We start from the raw sequence: 19,047 nt of genomic DNA, 5'->3' as shown, positions 1-19,047 counted from the left end.
TCAGAACATAAAAAGACATTATCCAGTTAACAGCTATTGCCACAAACTTTCAAGTTTCCAGTTTGACGTCACACAGCCAAGAAAAAAGAAAAAAGGTTAAAAAGCTACAGACAACAGGACACATTCTTCTAGGATCATAAAGTTATGTATGATTTTATATTCTCTTTTAGTTAGAAGCTCAAAAAAGTTTAAATTCATCAGTAAAAGTAATTTGTGTACCTGTTGTATAAACATATCAATTAATACTTCTACAGTTAAAACATCAGTAAATCTTTGGTTTAATTTTAAAAAACTGGGTACAGCAGTCTAGAAATGTTATTTTAAAGTTAAATATTAGTAGTTCAAGAATGTTAAATATTTCTAAACACAAAAGGATTAAATCACAGAAGCAAGCTAATGTGTCAGCTTCTGTCAGTATGGTTTCAGACTTAATTCTTGTGTAAATGCTTCAGCACATACAATTCAAAATACAGAATTATGTTGCAGTATTAAACATACAAATGTCAACACAGTCAACATACATAACATGCAGGCAATGTCTCAAGTTCACATTACTTCATCTAGTTTCTTATTTTCAGAATCAAGTGCAAACATTGCACTGAGAGGAGCTAGAAGAAATCAGAGTGCAGATTTTGATAAAGTATATTCCAATATAACTGAAAAACAGACTTCAGTGCAAAAGAAAATTGCTATCATTTTGGAGTGAAATAAAGAAAGAATGCATTTTATAGCTATCTGTAAAGGGTGGAGCAGTCCGGCACCAAATCAGAGCATTAATCTGGCATTGTTTAAGGTTAAAAGAAATGACAATATTTCAATGTTTACAGAAGAAACAATAGACGATGTTAGGCACCCACGAAACCCATGGCTGCAGGGAGCCCCTAATTACCTTGCTGTGAATGAGAGCCCCCATCCAGTAGCCACAAGTTGCTCTGACCATTACTTCCTTGGCTCCTTGTGGATGTTTGCACAGTTCCCTGACATCACCATGAAAATCGGAACTGTTTTACTGTTTTTTTTTATTCATTGGCAAGCTGCACTCAATCAAGTCTGCTCAGTGAAACAAGGGATTTGATTGGCTGCAGCAGCATGGTAACTAAGTTCTTATTATTTTTTTTTTTAAACTCGGAAGTGATGAAGCAAGGACTTGATTGGCCCTTGCAAAGCCCTTCCTGTATAAACTGCCTTTAAAAAGGTACATGTGGCTCATAAGGATCACTTCTCTTGTTTTAAACTTGTTTTCCTTATAGCAGCAGATCATGGAGATTGAGCCAGGTTTGGACCAGCATGGGAATGAACTACCTCGGAGAATAGATCAACACTGAATTCAAGCCTTTTGAGTGGTCATGGTCATTGGAGAACACCATTTTCAACTGTCCTTCTAAGGGCAATTTATCAAAATGTTTGATTGAAAAACTGTCCTTTTAAGGGCAATTTAAAAAGGACTGCAGTGTCTGAGGAAAGCAGGCAAACCAGGTGAGCCTTCAGTCATGAAGAGGGAACAGAGTATTGGAAGCAGCCTTCTGTAAAAAGCATAAAAGGTAAGTTTTTGGGTTTAGTTTTAACTTTATTTTTTGTGGGGGGGGGTGATTGCATTACTTTTTGTACACATTTCTTGTGCTAAGAGGTTTGGGGGTGAGGGCTGTGGTTGCACCAGTTTTAGTTTGCTTTTGTGTAGAGTCCTTGTGCAAGGAGGATGGGGAGGGTTGTGGTTGTACCAGTTTTATTTTATTTTATTTTTGTGTAATGCTCTGGTGGTGGTAAAAGAATGGGTGTGAGGGGCTGTGGTTTTGCCAGTTTTGTTTCACTTGTGTGGCGTTTTTGTGATAAGAGGATTGGGGAGGTGGGGCTGTGGTTGTGCCAGTTTTATTTTGCTTTTGTGTAGAGTTCTTGTGCTAAGAGAATGGGGGGGTGGGGGGCTGTGGTTGTACCAGTTTTATTTTACTTTTGTGTAGTGACGTGTTGTGCTAAGAGGATTTGTGGATGAGGGGCTGTGGTTGTACCAGTTTTATTTTATTTATTTTACATTTGTTTACTGGATAGTACCCATTTTCAGTGGTGGCCCGGGGAGAAAATCATATCTTAGTACGTAAGTGCTAGAAATATGTAAAATAAGTATGGTTTATTTGTTTGTACAAGGGACAATATAAGGGAATGTGAGCTGTAGTGTACATTTAATTTTGATTGCCAGTTGGTTAGGAGGACAGTTTGTGAGTTAGCTATTTGGGGCAAGAGGTAGAGTAGGTTTGTTATTTTTTTTCAGTAGTATCTATGCTGTATATGTAAAGGGTAGAGAGAATGGGATAAGAGTGACAAAATGGAGGGCAGATAAATAATGGGACAGAGAAGAAAAGGATATTGGAGTTGGCTACAGCAGGGATAGGTGGGCAGTCTTGTGAAGTGATGTCTAAGTGAATAGTTTTAGGCATATGTGGTAAGTGGTGAAGATTATTTTATTTCAGCCTGGATTAGGACATGACCTGTTGCATGGTAGATGTGACACAAATGTATCAGCGTCAGTATATTGGATTGTGGATTCTAGGGAGGTGGTGGTATTGAGGTTGATAATAAATCCACTAAACTGAAGTGGACCAAGGATGGAGCTTTGTGAGACTCCTAATGTGACTGGGAGTGGAGGGGGGTAGATCCTGGAGCCATTTTATTGGCTGTCTGTGATCTGTTAGGTAGCTTTGGAGCCAGTTGAAGGCTAGGGAGATGAGATTAAGGTTGGCGAGAGTAGTTAGTAGTTTGTTGAGAGACTGTTTCAATGGCCTTTGACAAATTGAGAAAGACAGATGATCCTATTTTACCTTCATTTCTAAATTGATGGTGTTGGTATAACTGAGGAGGGTAGTTGCAGCATGAGGCCTGAAGCCGTGTTCGGATTTGGCAAGTAAATTATTGGTTGTGACATACTGCAGAAGTTGAGAATGAATGCATCCCTCTAGGAGTTTAGCTAGTGGGGACAGAATTGCTCTGGGCCTATAATTTGTAAGTTCTGTCAAATTTCCACCTTTGTGCAAGGGTATAATGTGTGATATTTTTCAGATGGTTGGGACATATTGCCCAGCAATGGATCTATTTAAGTATTCAGGCTAAGAACTGGCTGTGACTGATATTTTTTTAAATTCTGGTGGTAGGTTATCAGCTGAATTTGCAGTGGGTTTTGAGTTTTTTACAAGTTTTTCAAACACTGTTTTGCTATCTAGGTTTATGGTACTGTTTTAAACTATCCCTGATGTTATGCCTTGTTCTGCAGTTTTTTGGCTGTTTGAATTATGCTGAGAGGTTAGGAAGTTGATGGGGCCTGTACATTCTTTAAAATGCCTAATTTAGGGAGGGTAGTTAGTGGCTGTGAGAATGTTGCAGAAAATGTAGATTTGAATGTATACTAATTCAAACCCTGTTATGCTACTATTGTGCATAACCACAATGTTCAACTCACTGATGCAATTACTTCAATTTTTTTCATTGACTATAGTTATTCTGTTGAAGGTTTGCAGTGTGGTTAGGGCCTGTGAGAATGTTGCAATGTTCAGTGTTTGCCAGGAGTTTTTTTAATGGGGGGTTACATACTGTATAAGCACATTGTTAATGCTATGCTTTTATTTTTTGTTTTCATTTCATCCAGAATTATTGTGCTGAGACTTTGGGGGAGGGGGGTGAGAATTCCGCAGAATGTACTGATATCTTAATGCATGCTAATGCAAACACTGTTCAGCTATCTAGGTTTATAATACTTTTTAACTATCCCTGATGTTCATAGGTTCATACTAGGCTATCTGCCCTAGGGTATTTATAAGCCTAGCCAGAGTGTGTTTGGCTTTTGCCACCCCTTGGAATGAGTATACTGTGCCCATTTTAAGGTTTAGTTTACTGTACCTCTGTCTAGCAGTGTCACAGAAGTGACCCCTGGGGTAAACCTACGATCTCCCATCCACTCGTCAAGATTTCTCTTGAAGAGAGTCAGTGAGGGGCTCTGCCTAAAATGGACTGGGATTTTATTCCAGAGTGAAGGGAGCCTCTGGGTTATGAATCTGTCCCTCCATCATGTCCTATTTATTTCTGTGCTGAGGTTCAAATCTCTCACTCGCGTAGCTCTGGTGGATTTGGATTTTCTGAGGTGGAGCATGTCCATTAATTCCGGGTTGGACATGGCCTTGTACGTCAGGCATAGATCGCCTCTGAGTAGGCGGTATGCTACTGAGTAGAGCTGGAGTTTCTTTAGCCGGGCAGCATATGGCATATGTTTGAATCCCTTGATCCTCTTGGTGAGGTACTTTTGGGGTCTTTCCAATTGCTGCAGGTGTCGGGTAAGGTACATCCCAAATGGGGCATTGTACTCAATTATGGGCCTGATGAGGGAAGAGTAAAGGGGCACAATGACCTCTCCCGATCTAGATGTGAATCCCTTCATGATAAGCTGGGCAATATAGAAGGTCTTTCTAACCACTTTGGCAATGTGAGTGTCAAACGAGAGGTTACTGTCAACTTGGGTCCCTAGGTCCCTAATTACTTCTTCCGTACTTAATGGATTACCACCTATGTGGTAATTTGTGGGCACTTTGTTTTTCCCAAAGGGTATGACTATACACTTTTTGACGTTTAGTTTAAGGCCATGGCTCTGGCACCAGTTTTTTGTTTCTATGAGACCCTTTTGAAGGATGCTTGTGTCCGCTGGAGAATCAGTTATGGCGCCCAGTTTGCAGTCATCTGTGAACCTGGTCAGCCACAATCCTCCCATGTTAGCCTGTACCTCAGAAAAATAAATACTGAACAAGAGAGGTCCCAGGACCAAGCCCTGTGGGACGCCACTTGTGACTGGTTTGGAGTCTAACATGGCTCCAGCAGTTCTGACCTTGTGGGTTCTGTCCTTGAGCCAGTTTGCAACCCATCTTATGACATAGGGTTTTATATTTAAGCTGGAGAGCTTGTCTATGATGCCCGAGTGGGGTATTGTGTCGAAGGCTTTTGCAAGGTCAAGGTAGGCTGTGTGAACTACCTTACCCTCATCAATGGCCTTGGTGACTGTTTCAAAGAAGTCGACCAGGTTCAAGAGGCAGGATCTGCCCTTAACAAAGCCGAATTGGGTAGGATCCAGTGTCTGTAGGTCCCCAATGTCTTTGTTTATGAGTTCCATAATGATCCTCTCCATAGCTTTGCAGACCAGGCTCGTCAAGCTTATGGGGCGGTAGTTTCCAGGGTCCATAGAAGCACCTCCTTTGTGGAGTGGGACCACTGTTGCTGTACACCATTCTTTGGGTACATATCCTGTAGTAAGGCTGAGATTAAACAGCTGCCTTATGTGTGGGTTTAGCTCTTCTTGGAGTTCATGTAGCATGCAACCCGGGACACCGTCTGGTCCCATTGATGCTATGTTTTTAGCTTTGGAGAGGGCGGCTCTCACTTGGGCATCTGAGATGTCAGGGAGGCAACACTCTGCTGGGATAGATATTTGTCCCTTTGGGGGGGAGGGGGGAGAAAAATTTGCACCGAACCTGTCTGCTAGTATATTGGCAATGTCTGTGGGTTTAGTGTATTTTTTGTCATTCTGGACTAACTCTGAGCATATCTGGGAGTTTCCACTCAGGTTTCTAACATAACTAACAAAGCCTTGTGATTATCTTTAGTGTCTTGTGCAATTTTTCTCTCAAAGTTGGACTTGGATGATTTTATGAGTGATCATAGTTTTTTGCTAGTACTGATCAGAGATGCCTTCCCTTTTAGGGATTTTGCTCTATCATGTAGTAGCTTCCTCCTTCTGTTGTATTGCTAATTTATGGCTGGGGTCCACCAGACAGGATGCCTGCCTTTGGGGGAATGGGTCTTGGTTTTATTTGGGATTGCATGATCCATGCATTCCTGTAGGTGTCCATAGAATGCGTTTATAAAGGATTCAGCAGAGTGGGCTGTGGTTTCCACTGGCCCGGGGGCCTTGAAGGATTCCACTTTGGTCTTAAGAAGTGTGAAGTCAGCTTTTGAGAAGTTCTTCACTGTGGTCTTCTGTGCTGGGGGTGGGGGCAGGATGTGGATTTCCAGGGAGATTAATTTATGGTCCGATCTTACCAAAGAGGGGTATACTTCTGGTATGGAGCATTGTGTCCCCATGTTTGTGATGATCAGGTCTAATATGTTTTCCCCTCTTGTGGGAGAGGTGACTAGTTGTTCCATAGCATTTGAGTTTATGAATTCTAGGAACCTTTGGGCTAGGGTATTGGGGCTTGAGTAATGCTACCAGTCTATGTTTGGGTAGTTGAAGTCCCTCAATATGATGGTGTTTAGAGAGACCTTCATATTCTCCAGTGTCTTTAGGAAGGCCGAGTGGGGTTCCTGAGTTTGAGAGGATGGCCTGTAGCATGCTACAAACTGGAGGGCACTTTTGCCCACTGTTAGTTGCACATGGATGGTCTCCGATGCTTCGTGCATTGCCACTAACCTGGAGGTGTGGGTATCCTTGATGAATATGGATACTCCCCCTCCTTTTATGGTTCGGTCCAAGTTCTTGGGGCCGAAAAGCATGATATGAGGTATAACCTGGTAGTGCTGGGGTGCTCTCGGGAGCCTTGAACCAGGTTTCTGTCACTGCACAGACATCAATGTTCTCCATACTGAGGAGGGCTTCGAGAGCATGCATCTTGAGGTTTAGACTTCTGGCATTGAGCAGCATTACTCTTAGTTTCTTTTTACTTGTGTTTTTTAGGGAGGTGGGTTTGTCTTTTGAGCTTTGCCTAAAAAAGGCACTATGGGGGTGGCAAGAGCCTTTGCCAATATCCGAAAGCCCAGGGGTGACAGGTGCAAGCCATCCCTTGCGACGCAGCGTGGCTTGTCGAGCATGTCATCCCAAGCAGACAGACATTGGATCCCCTTAGAATGACACCAATACTTAAGCCAATTGTTAAAATTGATCATTTTGTCTTTGTACTGTGGCATCATTCTTGGTGAGGGTAAGATGCTGCTCAAGGTCAGGGTCATACTGGCCTGGGCTACATAATCAGAGAGCTCCTCTATGTCTCTTTTCATGTAATCCAGGGAGGTACGTCTCAAGTCATTCACACCAGCATGGACAATGACTGAGTCATATTTGTACCTGCTTTGGTGTGACCTGAGTGCTTGTGTTATGTGGCGGATTCTAGCGCCCGACAGGCAGCTTACTGTGACCTTTTCCTTGTTCAGCCTGGTGAGCGGAATGTCAGTGTATCTGACTATAGAGTCACCTATTACAAGTGTGTCAGGTATGTTGTTTAGCCTTAAGGGCTGTGACTGTTTGGCACACTGACTTTGTGAATTATGTGTTGCATGTGTTTTGTTTTGAGGTAGTGGTTGCTTGGATGTCTGCTTTGGAGGTCTCTGTTGCTTTGGTAGATTTTTATTAAGAGCCTCCGAGTATGTTTTTGTGTCTTTGTGTTTGGTTTGCAGTTGTGGTAGGTCTATGTGAGACTGGATTTGTGGTGTGTGTGGTTACCTTCTCCTCCTGACTGGTTATGCCAGTACTGAGTCGAGAGAGCTCAGCCTCCAGTTTGGCTATATGGTTGCATCTCTCACATATATTTGTATTTGTTGGGAGGAGGAGAGGGTTGTCTGCATACATGAGGCAGTTGTAACATTGCTTCAAGATTCCCAGATTCACCAGCTGAATTGGAGAGGAAGCCAGCAACTGTCCCTTCAACATGCCAGAATAGTATAAGGAACTGCTATGAAACTGAATCAGAAAGGACCTATAGAGGATAGGGTACTCAAGGGGATTTTAGGAGGATGTAGTGCTTTTTTAGTTAAAAAGTGCTTACGTTATACAAAATGCCTATAGGAGCAAGTGCGGGGTTTTTAGATTGAGAATAGAATGCTTAGCTTGAGAGTTAGAGCAGTTCTAAGGGAAAAAATGAAGAGCAGACTTTGTGGAGCTGGGAATACTTTAAACCTGATTAAGCGGTGCTGCCCGATGCTGCGCTATGTGCAAATTTGCGCAAATTCGCGTTAAAGCGGGCTTTATAGCCGGGGGTTAGAAAGAGCTAGGAAATAGCCCAAAATGGCCAATAAGCTACAAGTTACACCTTGTTCTGCAGTTTTGCTTTGTTGTTTGAATTATGCTATTTGGAGGTTGATGGGGTCTGTATATTGTTTAAAATGCCTAATGTTGGGAGGGTAGTTAGCGGCTGTGAGAATGTTTCAGAAGGTACAGACGTTTGAATGTATACTAATGCAAACTGTTATGCTACTATTGTGTATATCAACAATGTTCGACTAATGCAATGACTTTACTTTTTCCATTGTCTGTAGTTATTGTGTTGAAAGGTTTGGAGTGTGGTTAGGGCCTGTGAGAATGTTGCAGTGTTCAATGTTTCCATGGAATTTTTTTATGTAGGGTCATGTACTATGTAAGCACATTGTTAATGCTATGCCTTTGTTTTTTGTTTTCACTTCATCCAGAATTATTGTGCCAAGACTTTGGGGGGGTGAGAATTCTGCAGAATGTACTCATATCTTAATGCATGCTAATGCCCACAATGTTCTGCTATCTTAAGTTTATAGTAATGTTTTAAACTATCCTTGATGTTGCATCTTGTTCTGCAGTTATTTTTGGCTGTCTGAATTATACTGAGAGATTAAGAGGTTGATGGGGCCTACGAGAATGTGCACAATGTCTAGATGTTTTTGGTCTGTTCTCTCTCACAAACTTATTGCATAGCACAATGCGGAGGGCTGAAGCTAGTAGCAAAAATGGACTTCATGTTTCATATCCTCCACATAATGCATGGTACATTCCCTGGCTTTATGCTTTTATCCACAGGTCCTGTGGTAAAGGGTTTTTGGGAATGGCTCCCAATGTGTGGCACTTTTACATCCCTCACAGATGAAGTTTTCTAGCAAATCCGTGATTTTACTCTTTTGTTCAAGTATGCCAAGAGACTGAGAGGTAGTGGGCAGGTGTAGTCTTTTTTGATCCATAACATTTCTGTTGCTCCATAGTTTGGTGCATTCCCCTTCAAAGTTATGCCTTTCCTAGTCATTTGTTCTTTCAGACTTTAGTCTGTTCCAGAGAGCTTGTAATATCAATATTTTACATTATGTGGGGCCTCTTCACATGTTTGGGGGGATGAAAGGGGAAGAATTGTATAGAAAAATCTGAGGTTCACCTCCAGTGTTAGGTATTTAACATAAAACTGTAACCTGGGCCTTTTTCATTATTTTTTTTTTTTTTTGCCTACTGGTTAGTCATTCATCAGTCTTTCTGCCTGTGGTCCAATAGTAACTGATGTCCATGTAAGTCATTATACAATATGTATTTTGTAATGCACTTCAATTGCGCCTATTGCCTACTTTAGATTTTCACTACTGGTTACTGTTACTCAGCAGTTCTTCAGCCTACGGTACGATACTGCATACTGTATAGTTTGTTTATGAACAGCGTTCAGTATTAGGTTGCATATTCTTTTGTGCCTGTAGTCATACTAATGTGACTTTGGAACCTAATCCATGTTTCTGGTTTATATGGCTGCACTGCAGTTTTTTTTGCTTACTGGTACTTGTTTTTCTTTAGTTCTGCCTTCAGTGTAATACCATCCTTAGAATGTGTTCAGAATGCTAATGTTTGTCATTATGCACTCCAGGTAGGTCAAAGAAAGTTGCATAACATGTACCTGAAGTATATTACTTTTTACTAACAGTATGACAAAAGGCCCCAATGTCTGCATGTGTAGTAATTCTGCTTTACTTTCATTCCCAGTTAGAGATGAAGAGTACATATTTGTCAGGAGCAGCAAAAAGAAAGCTTCAGCAGCAGAGGAATGAGGATGCAAAGAGAGAGGGTTCCAGTACGAAATTCTTCTGTGGGTCATCAGTGAGGGGAGATTATGGAAAAAGTCTGTCTTCAGGACAACACAATGGTTCTGCATTATAGTCTGCCCACTGTAAGGCCAGTATCCTTCCGATAGAAAGTAACCAGTCTCTTGTGGTTACACCACAGGCTACCACCTGTGAACCTGCAGACATTACCATGGGTGAATGCATGTAAGCAAATGCAGATTCAACTGTAGAGGTGTTTCCTGGATCACCAGAGTTTGATACAGAAGGAGCCCATACTTACGTAGTGACAGATGTGGCCTATGACTTGCAGGGAGTGTCAGGTTAATCTTTTGAGGATCTAGGAACTTGGCCAGACTTGATAAGGGATAAGTTTAAGGTAGCTGCCATTCAACATGGACCTGTGAAAGTGGTGTTGCCACAGTTCCCAGTCAATGAGCATAAAAGAAGATTTACATTGGAGAACTATTTCCATGTGCTGCCTAATGGAGAGAGCAAAACACACTTGGCTGACATATTCAGTCTCAAAGGATGCACTGTTTTGCTTTGCATGCAAATTGTTTGGACATTCTAACAATCTTCTCAGGTCAGGTGGTTACAGAGCATGGAGAGAGATGTTCAAAGCTTTACACAGCCATAACTGAGCACCAGAGCATGCTGAAGTGTAAGTAACTGGATAATAGAATAAAGAGTAGGCAGATAATGGATGATAAGAGACAATCAGTGGTTGAAAAGGAGATAACTAACTGGTGTGGTGTTAGAATGCATTATTGCTATTGTCCAATACTTGGTGGAACAGAACATGGCATTCCGTGGGTACAAGTGATGCCCTGGACACCTATGGCAATGGCAATTTCTTAGGCCAAGTGCAACTTTTGTCACAGTTTGATTCTGTTATGAATATTTTGCATCATATTAGGAATACAGAGGTAATGGATCACTATCTTGAGAAGGACATACAGAATGAAATTATCCAGCTGATTGCAAATGCTATTTTAAGGGCCATTGTAGGGAAGGTGAAGGACACTAGGTACTTTTCCATGATTCTTGATTGCACACCAGACATCAGCAATCAAGAGCAAATGACTGAAGTAGTTAGGTATGTCAATATTTCAAGGACTGCAGCCATAGTTGATGAACACTTTCTGTGATTTGTGCCTGTGAATGATACAACTGGGGCACGACTTACAGAAGCATTTCTTCAGACTCTACAAAATCATCATCTAGACATTAACAACTGTTGAGGACAAGGATACGACAATGGCAGCAACATGAAGGGGAAACGAGTTGGAGTGCAGGCCTGGATAAAACAGATGAATTCAGAGCTTTTTATGTGCCATGTGCCTGCCATAATGTAAATCTTATAGTTAGTGATGGAGCACATTCATCAGTACAGGCAGCGTCATTCTTTGGATGTCTGCAGAACATTTATGTACTCTGTTCAGCATCAACGAGACGATTGCAGATTTTGGAATGGCACACAAACGTCACTGTGAAACCACTGTTAGAGACTCACTGGAAATGCAGTATAGACTCTGTCAAGGCAGTAAGATTTCAGTTGAAGGGAGTCATTGAAGCATTGCGGAAGATAGGTGAAGCAGTATGTACAAGTGGTGCTGCAACATATCAACAAGCAAGGGGACTGTGCTTGGAACTTATGTCATACCAGTTCATTGTATGTTTAGTGGTTTGGTATGATGTGCAGACAGAGGTAAATCATGCAAGCAAAGTTCTGCAGAGTCCATCAGTTGATATTTTGACATGTGTCAAAGTGCTGGCATCAACTATGGACCTGCTGAAGAATTAGAGAGAGACAGGATTTCAGCATGCCATGGGTGAAGCCTCCAAGATAGCAGAAGAACTGGATGTTGGCACCACATTTCAAGAAAAGAGGCAGAGGAAAGTGTAGCACTTCTTTGACTATGAAGGAGAAGTGATAAGGCCTTTGAATTTTTACTAAATATTAAAGCCTTGAGTGATGTTGCAGAAGACACATTGTTCCAACTTTGCAAGGGTCTGAAAGAACAACTGACTGACAGGATCAGCGTTCTCTGTAATATTGATGACTCTGACCTTGGACATAAACTGAAAAGCCTTTCTCGAATGATTGATAATGAATCATCACCATTGACTGTGTTAAATTTCCTCATTTGCAACCACTTGCAAGATATATATATATATATATATATATATATATATATATATATATATATATATATATATATATATATATATATATATAAATACTTATGTTTCACTGCGCATTTATTTGACTGCACCTATTACAGTGGCTACTGCAGAGTGCAACTTTCCTAAGCTGAAACTCATAAAGACATACCTGCATTTGTCAATGAGTCAGTAAAGACTTTCAGATGTAGCTGTGCTCTCAATTGAGCATGAAGTGGAACAAGGTGTATCACATAGCAGCCTCATTGAAGACTTTGTCAGGAAGAAAATTCATAAAATCCCAGTAAAACTCTAGGTGTGTGCTCATATTTCCTTTCCAGTAATCTTGTATAATGCTGTTGGGCAGTATATTTCAGGTAGTACCTTAGTGTGGCTTGTATTCTGTGTATTCACTGGTTTTTTTTTTTTGGTTACTCCAACAGGTAGGACCAAGTAGCACAATGAGGATGAAACTAGCAGGATGTTAGGCAAAGACAGCTAAGAGTGGCAGGACTCATCGGGACCAGTAGGACTCGTCTTGAGGCTAGGACAGTGGGGAGCAGCAGGACTCATAATAAGGCTAGGACAGAAGCACAGGAAGAACAGACAAGTGGCAGCAGTCAGAAAAGCTGAAGAGGTAAATGCACATTGAAGACAAATGACACTCTGGTCTTCACCTTTTTCTCTCTGGGTTTGAGTCTGCCTGTGTCAGACTCAGTAATCCCCATTGCTGTATTGTGCATGGGTCTGAGTCTGCCTCAGACTCAGTAATCCTCATGGCTCTCTTCTGTGTTTCATTGGGTTCGAGTCTGCCTGCCTCAGGTTCAGTAATCCCCATTGCACTCTCTGTGTTTGGGTTTGAGTCATCTGCCTCAGTCTCAGTAATCCCCATGGCTTTCTCTTGGGTTTGTTTGGGTTTGAGTCTGCCTCAGACTCTGTAATCCCCATGGCTTTCCCTTGTATGTCTTGTGTGTTTGTAGTCTTTTCTATGTCTGTCCCATAGCTGTATTGTGTACGTCTGCAGTGTGACTGTTCTGCATGTCTGTAATTGCCTTGAGTGATGTCAGTTTATCTAATGCTGCTTGTTTCAGTCTTGCTGTATTGCTGTCATCGTCTTGTGTTTGGGAGTGGTGTCTCAGTTCTGTTTTGTGGTAGTGCTAACTTAATCTTGTGTGGGTTTATGTTCAGTCTTGCAGTAGATTTGTCCTGGTCTTGTCTCTGTACTGTGGGAGTGGGTGCCTCTGTCCTATGTAGGTGTTAACATTCAGTCTTGCTGTAGTGCAGTTTTTATCATGTGTGGGTGTCTGTCCTGTTTACGAGAGTCTCTGTCTTGGTGTGCTTCTGTCCTATGTGAGGGAGTCTGTGTGGGTGTCTGTCTTCAGCCTTGTTGTATTGCTTTCTCTTGTGGGTGTCTCTGTGTGGGAGTCAGTGTGGGTGCGTTTGTCTTTGTGTACCTCTGTGGGACTGGCTACCTTGATGTGGTACACAGGCTTGTCATAATGTAACAACATTGCTGCTAAATGCCAGTCAGTGTGGGTGTCTTTGTGTACCTCTGTAGGACTATCTACCTCGATGCGGTACAGTGGCTTCTCGTAATATAACAACATTGATACTAAATGCCAGTCATAGCTCTCAGTCTCATGTCACAAAAAAATCTAGACAAACCCACAGATAATGGGGTTGCAGTCCCAAAGATCTGGGCAAAATTTTAATATTTCTCTTATAAGCTGAAATGTTGCTAGAATAAAAGGTGTTACCATGCATGTTCTGAAGGATATGAAGTTAAACTGAAATGCCTGTCATTTAGTGAATTCAATGATTTGCCACAAAAAATCCAGAAAACTAGAAATTTTGAGAAACAGACCAAAACTGAGTCACATCTGGACACTCTGTGAAAATCTGGGCAGTTGAGTATGCAGTCAGTGTCTGCACCTGTGAATGGCTATCTTGTTGTGGTACAGGGGTTTGTTATAATGTAACATTGGCACCAAATGCCAGTTAGTGTGTGTGTGTGTGTGTGTGTGTACACCTTAGTGGCTACTTTGCTGTGGTATGGGGGTTTGTCCATAATATAACATTGGTACTAAATGCCATTGGTACTAAATGCCAGTCAGCATGTGCACCTGTGAGTCGCTACCTTGCTGTGGTACAGGGGGTTGTCATAACGCCACATTGGTACTAAATGCCAGTCAGTGTGTGTACATGCACCTGTGAGTTGCTACCTTGTTGTGGTACAGGGGGTTGTCATAATGTAACATTGGTGCTAAATGCCAGTCAGAGTGTGTACCTGTGAGTAGCTACCTGCTGTGGTACAGGGGGTTGTCATAATGTAACATTGGTACTAAATGCCAGTGTGTACCTTGGCACATCAACTCTTAATGATCTGAATGTAGTCACACTATAGTGGTTACATAGTGCTGGATGAGCTTGACAGGGAAGGGGGTGCAATGGCAATGTGGTCACAGCTGATATTCTCCTGAGTAGGGCCCCCAACTTGAATCTTGCTGGGAGGCCCCCAAAATGCTAGCACTGGCGGATCTTTATTATAGGACACAAATTCAGTTTTGTCAGGATTTAAAGGGTCTAAGATTACAGCAGCTAACAGTTCAAAGTGTAACAGCTCTGTACTTGGTATGAACATGTCATTAGAGTCATATGCTGTTTTAGACTTCAGTGACAAGATTTGTGCAAATGCACAGATTTTAAAGAATTGGTTACAACAGGAACATGCAGATTTATGGATTAAAGATAAAATAAATTCCAGTTCAGCTGACACAGCTGAAGTGCTCAGAAAGACATATTGGGTGTGGCCAGTTAGAAAAAAGGGTAACTGTATACCTCTATGTCTTGTAAGGTATACCAGAAATAACAGTAAAATTAATTCACAGAATAAAGGGCTTACAGTTACAGATTTGGCAAATGAATTTTTGGTGTTATTGTTTTGTTTAGCAGTCGTTAGTTAAGAGCTTTGTATTAAAGGGTTGCAATGCATAAACAATATCTTAATATAGACAGAGACAAAAATAATGTTTTGCTAGTTTACAGAATGTAAAATTTAAAGTCAATGCTATATTGTAAAAGTAATGGTACAATTAAGAGTTCTGATCCTATGCATAAAATAGTACAGTATGTCATCAGTTTAAGACTGTATATATTTCATACAAAAATGGCATTTTATCAAGCACACCAGATCCTATTACAGCCAATTTAGCAAGCTGAATTAAATACAGTACTGTATTTCATAATGCAGTAGGGTGAAGATCAATTTAATGCATTTGCAGTTTTTACTATTTATCCAAGAAAATTGTAGACAGTAATGATAAATTCTTGCAGCATTCAGTAGTACTGAAAAGTTAAATGACATCAGCTAAAGAAACGGCTATGTTGAGACAGTGGGTGGTGTTTCACTCACAGAACAGTATGTATGTTAAAATCTAAGGATCATGAGAAAAAATCTAATAAGTTGCACAGTTAAAATTAATTTCATATAGGTGCAGAAATGCACAGTGTTGCACTTGAGGTTATCAGTATGCAATAGTTTATTAGCAGCAAATGTTTATTTCATGCAGGAAAATGTGAATAAAGTCAGCACAATAAGCAATGCTATCAGTTTATAATTGTTAAAGATGCAAATGTTATTTTAAGGACCTGATACTAAATACAATCAAGAACTTTAGCTACCCAGCATTACACAAGAAATGAAAAGAAGAGGTTTAAAAGGTCTAACTATAAAAAGGACACTTCGACATTAAAGCAGGCCTTCCTTTACCTCATCAGTGACTGGGACAATGCAGAGTAAAATTTGGCAAGAGCTGTGGTGCAGAAGTTGACTATGTGTTTCAGTTATTTCTTCAATGTTTGTTTAAAGTTAAATTAAAATGTATGAGTTAAAGCAAGTATGCTGTTTTCAGTTATATAACAGTACTAGTTTCAGTTTGTGCTTTTATCTATGTTCAAACAATACTGACAGGAAAACAGATTTCAGTTTTTTTTTTTTTATCTGTGTTCATGTAACACTGTCAAAATGTTTTCATGCTTCAGACAATTTGTCAACAGTGCTAGTTTTCAGTCTACATTCAGACAATGCTGACAGAAAGATATTAATAGTTTAGTCTCCAGACTATAACAGTAACAAATTTCAATATATCTGTTTTCAGGCAACACTGTCAAAATGTTCTCATTTTCAGACAATTGTACCACAGCACTAGCTTTCAGTTTATCTATGTTCAGGCAATATTGACAGGAAAACAGATTTCAGTTCATTTTTTTATCAGTGTTCATGTAATACTGTCAAAATGTTCTCATGTTTTCAGACAATTGTACAACAGTAATAGTTTTCAGTCTATGTTCAGACAATACTGACAGAAAAAGGTACTAATAGTTTAGTTTTCAGAATAAAACACTTACCAGTTTCAGTTATGCTTTTACTTGTGTTCAGTTAACACTGGCAAAATATATTCCTTTAGTATTAGTTTAGTTAGTTTCCAGAATATACACATCTATTTTAAATGTTTAGTATAAATATGTATCACGCTAATGTAGATTTCAGTCAAGATTCAAAATATGACATTCATACTCCATTATGTGTTCAGTATAGTACATTTCAGAATATAAAAATAATATTCAGTTACTTCACATTATTCATTAGTTTTAAGGGTAAAGTAACAGAATGACATTATTTAGTCATTAGTTAAGTGTAAAGTGACTGACTTATTTGTAACAGGCTTATTACATCATACATTTCTACTATGTCATCCTTCACATTATTCACTCATTAGTTAAGGGTAAAATGGCAGAATTATTTATTATAGGCTTATTAGGATGTTATCTAAATAATAGTAATAGTTATTCCGTATACTCAAGACATAACAGGGCAGGCTTAACCTAATTAGTTTACAGATTACAGTGCACTTTACATAATTATTGTACATTAGTCAGAAAATTAAAAGGACACTAACAGACAATGCAAGGTATAGATTTGAAATACAGAAAGTATAGGTCTTAGTAAACTATTATAGCTCATAAATATTCATACAATATTTCAGACACAAATTTAGGAGGCAGACATCTATTACAGCACATAAAAGTTAAAAAAGTTAAGTAGTAGCATACAGCAAATTTAAATTAAAATTTATAGACACAAGTTAACACAAGATATGGTAATTATGCTTCAAGACCACTTATAAAATAATCTCTTTAGTGCAGATTTCAATTAGTCTTCAGAAAATAGCCATCATGCTTGATAGGCTATACAATAAAAAAGAAACAGTACAATGTTTAAAGATTTAAATCTGTGAACAACAGAAAAAGGTTTCATTTGCTATAAGAGAGAGACATCATAGTACACTAAAGGCACCAGTTCATAAGGTAAAGAAACATAGGCAATAAACAGTGTAACTTTGCCATTACAGCATACAGAGATAATGGAAGAAAAACAGGGTTAACAGTCTGTACTCTGACTAACTTAAATAAAGATTCACAAAGACAGGTTAATCAACTTTAAAAGCCACATAATTAAAAGGCACTCATTTGCAGAATAAAGTACAGGTTTTGAATATATCACTCATACATCAGAACTTAGACTTAAAGACTCTAAAGAAAATGAATCTAGGTAATATGAAAATCAAATCAAAAAGTTAATAGACTTCAAGCCTGGTGGTCAAAATTACAATTGCAAGTTTATTCACTAAATAAAGAAAAACAATTGCCTAGTTATAATTAAATCATAAAGTTAAGAGACTTCAATACAAACATGCCATAAATGCTGAAGTGACACGTAGTGGTCAAAATTAAAAATGCAGGTTTACTTACCAAATAAAGAAAATGTATCTTGAGATTATGAGTCAGGTAGCATAAAGCTGTATACAGTAGTTAGCAATACAAATGTAAGGTAACTTCAAAAGTAGGTCCCTGTAGACTTTCATCAGGGGACCTCAGGGGCAACAGTTAGAGTTAGGGTATTCTCAGCAAATTCACTATAGTACATTTAGGTAGAATAACTCCTGAAATATGGAGTCAAAAATGTATGCATTCAGTTTCAGAGAAAGACAGTTTATTAGAAAGGAAAGACAAGCATAAAGTGTGCAGAAAATTCAGAAATACAGAATGTTCTTTTCTCAAGGCTACAAAATGTTCCTTAATGGAATGTTAGATTAAGACCAGGCCTGGAAACCGAGGCTAAGAGGGCATGTAAAGCATTACAGGGTTTTGGTATTATTAAAATATACTTCAGATACAATTAGGGAAGTCAGTCAGTTAGTTTGTTTGACCTGTCATTACAGAGAAGAAGATTAAGCTACAATACAGGCACTTGAGCCTGAGTACAGAAGACAGGTCAAATAAAGACTATTTCAGTTTATATTGTTCAGGACAATCAATGATGTGCAGAAACTTTGGATATTCTTTATCAGCACTGTTAATGAAGACAGTATTCGGATATTGTGAACATATAATAAAGTGTTATTAAATGAACTACAGTGTTTGGAGAATTCATCCTGAAAATACACAGGACTTGGCCCATAAAGAAGAGACTGGCATCTGTTCAGCACGAGTTTGGGTAATTAACAGATAAAGACTTTCATTTCAGTTGTTTCCAGTTAATTCCATACAGTACAGTCTTATCAATTCTTATAGGCAAAAGACTTTTTTTATTAATGGTATCATTTAAACTTGATAAAATATCTGCCCCCAATTTTAATTGCCATAGGGTTTCTCTCTCTTCAACTTTTGTTTTGTAGTCACCCCTCTAAGATCTTTTAGTACTTGTTCCAAAACGGCAAATAAGAATGTTTTGTATTCATGGCATGTCATTTTATGCTTATATAGAGCATTGTTTGTATCCTTTCTCATTAGTGCATAGAAGTATTCTTTGATCCTCTTTTGTAAGTTTCTAACAGACATACCTATGTAAAAACAATCGCATTGTGTACAAACAGCAATGTAAACAATTTCCTCAGAGTTACAGTTAAAAACTCCAGAAACGGTTATGGACCTATCCAAATGTCTTAAAGAAGCAAAAGGACCTTCTAAAATCTATGAATAGAACAAAATCCACATTTATACATACCCTTATTTCTATTTGAC

The sequence above is a fragment of the Protopterus annectens genome, chromosome 3.part0 (genome assembly GCF_019279795.1).
Source record: "Protopterus annectens isolate FY-2018-M chromosome 3.part0, PAN1.0, whole genome shotgun sequence".
In the NCBI taxonomy this organism is placed as follows: Eukaryota; Metazoa; Chordata; order Ceratodontiformes; family Protopteridae; genus Protopterus; species Protopterus annectens.
The sequence above is the reverse complement of the archived record's forward strand: the minus strand, read 5'-3'. Positions refer to the sequence as shown.